Here is a 7137-nt window from a genome sequence, read left to right as displayed (position 1 = left end):
ATCCATCTCATTCTTTTTTGAGACAGGGTCTTGCTGTGTTGCCCAGGCTGGTGTGCAGTGGTACGATCATAACTTACGGTAGCCTCAAACTCCTGGGCTCAAGTGATCCTTCTGCCTAAGCCTCTCGAGTAGCTGGGACCCGGTGCACCTCACCACCCCGGGCTATTTTTTTTTAAAATTTTGTGGAGATGGGGTCTCATTATGTTGCCCAGGCTGGTCTCAAACTTCTATCCTCAAGATATCCTCCCACCTTGGCCTCCCAAAGTGCTGGGATTGTAAGCATCAACTACCACACCCAGCATCATCCACCCCGTTTTCTAATCTCCTTCCTTTGCCTGTCGTCTAGTATAACAAGATGCTAATTTATCGTGAAATTCCATTAGAGCCCCTAAGACAAAAGATGTTACTTCTACATTCTGAAAAGACAATTAAGCCCTGTCTATGCAGGACTTAATAAAATATAACAACTGGTCCAGAGAACTTCACTTTCAACAATGTAAGAGGTCAAGAATTTGAAGGGAAATTCATGGAAGGGAATTCAGTAGGCTAGAGGCTTTGCTTTCCTACTCCTCTTCCCGTGAAGAAAGAGGTGCTAACTTTCCCTGAGCCAATTCAGACTCTATTTAAACAGATAAGAAATTATTTTTTCACATAACAGGAAGTCTGAGAAGGATAATTGATAATTTTGATGATCTGCTATTTTCTCTCATGGTCACAACATGGCTGCCCCAGCTCTAGGCAGAAAGACAAGGAGAAGGGCCAATGTCAAGGGCATAGGTCCCTTTTATCAGAGAAGCCACATATTTTCATTGATCTATTTTTTTATTTTTTCACCAATATCATATGTCTTGATTATCACTGTAGCTTTGTAGTAAATATTGAGGCTGGACGGTGTCAGTCTTCCAACTTTGTTTTTCCTTACTTTGTTTTCAGAAGCATGTCAACCTAGGTCCCCTGAAGTTTTATTTGCCAATATCCTAACACAAGTTCACGCCTTGCTGAGAGGCTGAACAAACTATATCTAATGTTTTAACCTGAATCACAGAGTTGAATACGTGTGCTGGGTGATTCAACCAATGGTGTCTGCCATAACTGTAGAGGTTAGGAGATCTTGCTATGTGAGCTCCATGGCATCATTGGGAAACCCACAAATACACCCCATGCATGAGTCTGCATTGAGAGCCTGCCATAGAGAAGAATATCAATAGCCAAAAGCAAACCAAGACCAAGAAACCAAAAAACAAAAACTATGACCAACATTTGCCAACTAGAAAGTCTTCTCTTCCTTTTCTCTAATTTCCCTCCTCACTGCTCTAACCCTAGAAGACACAGAAGATGAAAGGAACAGAAGATGAAGAAAGGTTGGAGGGCTCCACCATGCCCATTCCCCCATCAAAGTCTCTGAGACAGGCAGTCCTGAGCAAATGGGAGGAAAGAAGTTCTGTATTGCATGTAAGATGGATGTTGTAGCTGGACTGGACTTTTTATTTTATTTTAAAAATATCTTAAGTTAGCTGGGAATGGCGGCAGGCACCTGTAATCCCAGCTATCTGGGAGGCTGAGGCAGGAGAATCACTTGAACCCGGAAGGCAGAGGTTGCAGTGAGCCAAGATCCCACCACTGCACTCCAGCCAGAGCAACAGAGCGAGACTCCGTTTCAAAAAAAAAAAAAAGAAAAAGAAAAAGAAATCTTAAATGACAACAAAGCAATGGGATCTGCTGAGATAATGTCAAAGAATGGTATGAGGTTACTAATGATTACTAATTGGTCTTCCTGGCCCTTATCCGGTGGGTAACCTTTTCATTGCTGTAGGGATGCTGAATCTATCCGTAAAGGAAAACTTTAAAAGAAGTATTTGGGTTCTGTTGGACAGGAGAAAACCTAGTAGGAGTACATAGGAAGACTGATTGTAACAGAATAGTAACAAATTTTGGTCTGTCACTGCTGGTGGTGACCTTTCTAGCACTTAGTTTCCTACTTTAAAATAAATGGGTTGGCCAAGTGCTGTGACTCACACCTGTAATCCTAGCACTTTGGGAGGCCGAGGTGGGTGGATCACTTGAGGTCAGGAGTTGGAGACCAGCCTGGACAACATGGTGAAACCCCATCTCTACTAAAAATACAAAAATTAGCCAGGCGTGATGGCAGGTGCCTGTAATCTCAGCTACTCGGGAGGCAGAGGCACGGAATTGCTTGAACCCAGGAGGCAGAGGTTACAGTGAGCTGAGATCACGCCACACTGCACTCCAGCTTGGGCAGCAGAGCAAGACTTGCTCTCAAATTAAAAAAAAAATTAAAAAATAAAATAAATGGGTTAAAGAAAATGATTATACTAGACATCTCTTGGGATGTCTGCCTAGCTCCCTCCTTTCTCTTTATTTTTTTTGAGACAGTGTCTCACTATGTTCCTCAGGGTGGTCTCAAACTCCTGGGCTCAAGCGATCCTCCTGCCTTGGCCTCTCAAAGTCCTGGGATTACAGGTTGAACCACTGTGACTAGCCGCTCCCTCCTTTTTCAGGAAATTGCCTCTGATATGGAGGGATGCTTCAGATCTGAATCACATGACCCAGCTTCTCATCAGAAGCGATTAACCAGGAGTGTACAGCTGTCCCAGGTCAGGACAGGGTCTCCCTCCTGACAACATTCAATAGGGGGACCCAGAGACAAAGAGATGTTGGCATTGAGTATCATCAGTGACTGAGAGAAGTGCACACCCACCTGTTGCTGCTGGGCCCAGAAATGCTCTGCTTCTTGCTCTTCTTGAGCTCAACTTTTCTTGGCTTTCATGAGATTCCCTAGTAGATTTTTGGCAAGTTATTCATTTTGCTTAAGCTGCACAAAACGGTTTTCTATTACTTGTACTCCATGTTACTATTTTTTGGGGGGTCCATTCAACTTCCGAAACTCGTTTATTCTGTGATTTAATGGTACCTGTTACTCTTGAACAGAGATGTTGAAGAGGAATATGTTGAACTTAAGTGTTAATGACCACAGATAACTGACAGCTATGGCATTGGTGGGTGACTACAGTTTTGGTGGTCCTTACGCTGAAGAAAGTTAGAAATATTCCCATAATAACATCAGGCTTTTAATCAGGTAGGTTTGTACTTGTTATACACGGAGAACATTTTTAGTTTACTAGTTTATATTAGTGGTACAAATGACGATTATAGAAAAGGATTTTAGTTTCCAGTGCAATAAGTAAGTGAGCCATGTCAGCTTTTCCAAGACACAATATCAAAGGCACTATTATTAGATACATGCTGAGTCTAAAGAGTTGAGTGTATACTTAAATTGGTTTTACTTCAGTCTCATGCACTGGCATCTAATTATACTGATTGAATTCAGCGGGTATTTTGAGGGCAATTGGTGCTCTCTAGCTAATTCTCCTTGATAATCCTGAATAGTTAAAAAGGTTGAATTCAAATTACATATACTTTGTCTTAAATGTCACATATCACTATCATTTGATACAGTGTGGCTATCAAGTGCTTATCAAAATAACTTTAGAATGAACATGCCTGACCAAGATACTAAGGTTTAGGAGTGCAATTGGTTCCTTTAATATGAAACTTCCATATCGTGGACTCTAAGGTAATTTAACAAGTTCAATAGCATGGTAGGGTGACTATAGTTAACAATAATATATTGTTTATTTCAAAATGGCTAGAAGAGATGATCTGATTCATAGTCCTTTAAGATTCAAAAGAGAAAAACAAAAAAGATGATTTGAAGTGTTCCCAACACAAAGAAATGATAAATGTTCGAGGTGGTGGATAGGCTAAATGCCCTGATTTGATCATAACACGTTGTATGCATATATCAAAATATCACATGTACCCCATAAATATGTGCAAGTATGATGTATTAATAAAAAATAAAAAGTTATTATTATAGATTTCCCAAAGTGAAAGGCATGCCACTTAGTGGGTAGAAAGCAGTATTACAGGGAAGAAACAGCTAGGATTGCATGTATGACACTGGGTTTCAGGATATTGTCAGTTTGACCCAGGAAGATGGATGTGTAAACTGAGACTAAGAAGGGTTATATGGATTTTTCTAGAATTAAAGAGATAATTAACATTAGTGACATGACCATATTGTTTGTATTAATAGAGGCTTATATTGCTGAAGAAAGCATTTATTCATTTACAACACTAGTTCTGAACCAGGGGTGATCTTGTGCCCCCCAACCCCTGCCCCCGCCCCAGAAGACATTTGGCAAAGCTGAGACGTTTTTGATTGTCACAAGTGGAGAGAGTGTGTGTGTGTGCATGCACGTGGCTCTGACATCTAGTACCAGTGATGCTGCTAAACGTCATACAATGCAAGCACAATCCACCATGACAAAGTATTGTTTAGCCCCAAATGTTCATCATGCTGGTGCTGCAAAACCTGGCTTATAAAAATTAGATTCACTATTTTTTAACTAAAAAGTGCCTCCAACAGATTTAGTCAAAACTCTTTTTCAGGCCGAGCGTGGTGGCTCATGCATGTAATCCCAGCACACTGGGAGGCTGAGGCGGGTGGATCACCTGAGTTCAGGAGTTCAACCAGCCTGGGTAGCCTGGCCAACATGGTAAAAACCTGTCTCTACTAAAAATGCAAAAAATTAGCCAGGTGTGGTGGTGGGCGCCTGTAATCCCAGCTACTCTGGAGGCTGAGGCAGGAGAATTGCTTGAACCTGGGAGGTGGGGGTTGCAGTGAGTCATGATCGCACCACTGCACTCCAGCCTGGGCAACAAGAGCGCAACTCAGTCTCAAACAAACAAACAAACAAACAAACAAAACAAAACGAAAAAACACCCCACGAAACTCTTTTTCGGATATTAATACAATTAGACCAGTTTGGCTTCCTAATGAATAAGCTATACTTTGTAATTTGGATTCACTTTGTCACCAATAATTATGTAATTTTGTATACCCCTTCCAAAAGTCAGAAAGACTTTGAATTTTCACATGTAATTTTCCCAAATCTTGCCTTTCCTTCTTACCAATTTAAAGGTAATTGGTAATTAAAATGCAATTGGTCCCTTTAATATAAAACTTCCTAATTGTGGACTTTAAGGTACTTCAAAAAGTTCAATAGCATGGTAATTTAAAGGTAAGAAGGAAAGGGGTCTTTCCATCCTCCATTTCCTCCTACGATGCTCGTAGGAGGAAATGCAAGCACAATCCACCATGTGGATTGTGTGTGCTTGCATTGTATGACATAAGTCAACCACTGACCAGAAGCAAATATGGTGAGCACATTTAAATGTAGATGGAACTTGTCTTTTTGTGAGATTAGCATTCAATTTCCCCTAGAACTTTATAAGGAAATTTCTTTAGGCTCTAGGCAGATAGGACCAAGTTTATTCTTACTGTTTTGAAATGCAACAATTTTCAAATTATCTGTAGATCTGAGATAATTAATTCCTTTCTATTGGAATTATTCTGTTTAAGGAAGTAAAGTGCTTGATTTACTTTCTTCATAAAACCTCTGATTTTTTTTTTTTAAAAATCAGTGATTATTCACTTTTGCTCTATCGGTGTTAATAATGGATTTAATGGTACCCCAGAATAACACCGGTAAAGACACATAACTCAGTGATGTCTTAAGGATTACATCATATTAAGTATTTTTTTAAGCCCAAAGACTAACCATATATTTTTCAAAATTAAAGACTGTTAAAATGTAAAATATTTAAAGAAATAATATCCAGGCCGGGCGTGGTGGCTCACGCCTGTAATCCCAGCACGTTAGGAGACCAAGGTGGGCGGATCACGAGGTCAGGAGTTCCAAACCATCCTGGCCAACATGAAGAAACCCCGTCTCTACTAAAAATACAAAAAAACGTGGTGGCGTGTGCCTGTAACCAGCTACTCAGGAGGCTGAGGCAGGAGAATCGCTTGAATCAGCGAGTTGGGGGTTGCAGTGAGCCGAGATTGCGCCACTGCACTCCAGCCTGGCGACAGAGTGAGACTACATAGCAAAAAAAAAAAAAAAAAAAAAAAAAAAGGAAACAAAAGAAAAAAGAAGTAATATCCAAACTCTGAGCCTAAATTCACAAAAGTAAAATTCCAAAAATAAGGGACTGTGTAAAAAGTATGGAAAGAACAGACTTAAACAGGAAAGTATAAATATTCACAGGTGTTTTTTTTTTCCCCCTTAGTTTTGCTAGAAAGTGTGCTACCGGTCTAAAGACTTTTCTCTACAGGAAGTGCTTGCTTAGAAAACCACAAGTGAAAATATTTGAACAAATCTATTCTTTCTTGATAAGTAATGAAGTGTAGAGATTTACTACAATTTTCTTGCGTTTTAAACACTTAGTGTTAGGGCAGTACTTCTGACATCCAGCAAAATGCTGGCTACATAGTAGGCACGCAAAAAACATTTTGTTAAATGAATTAAAATTAATGAATAAATATTCAGATAAAAAAATTCTCCTCTTGTAGTACATACTCCTGTGAAGCTGCCTCGCCTACCTAGCAGCTAATCACGTTTCTCCAATTTCCTGGTGCCAGCATGTTCTGTTCACACATCAAATAAAAGTGTGCCAAGCTAGTTTTTTTCTTACCCAAACCTACTCCTTCTTGTTTCCTATTTATCAGAATGCAACCACAATCCTCCTACCCACCTGTTCCTCATTTTCTTTGACAAATGCTGCCTTTCCGGCCTGTACAGACTGACACTCACTGACGGTATTTTGCTTCTACCCATGTTTCCCACAATTGGTCTCAATTTCTGCTGCCACAGCCTCCACTACCTTTTGGTTGGACCAGTGAATACCCTCCGATTTTCCGTTGTCAGTCGCTTCTCATCAATCTATTCTTAATCTTGTTGCTTGGTTGCACCTCCACGCCCTCATCCTCCACCAAACAACCCGGTTAGCGTAATGATTAGGAGAAGGGATTCTGGCTCTGCGCAAAACATATTGATTGATCAAGAATTTAACCTCTGGAGCCAAACTGCCTGGCTTTGTCTGCCATTCGGGGACTTTTCCCAACCTCGTTTCTCACTTCGTAGTCAACCCAAAACACCCGCCTCCATCTCCCACCTAGCTTTTGCTTCTCACTTAACTTTTAAAGTCCGGCTCACATGTCACTTTACCCACTTCCTAGAATTGTAATCTTCGTCTCGGAACTGCTCTCGC

Source organism: Macaca mulatta, chromosome 15 (genome assembly GCF_049350105.2).
Source record: "Macaca mulatta isolate MMU2019108-1 chromosome 15, T2T-MMU8v2.0, whole genome shotgun sequence".
In the NCBI taxonomy this organism is placed as follows: domain Eukaryota; kingdom Metazoa; phylum Chordata; class Mammalia; order Primates; family Cercopithecidae; genus Macaca; species Macaca mulatta.
Note: the sequence above shows the minus strand (reverse complement) of the source record.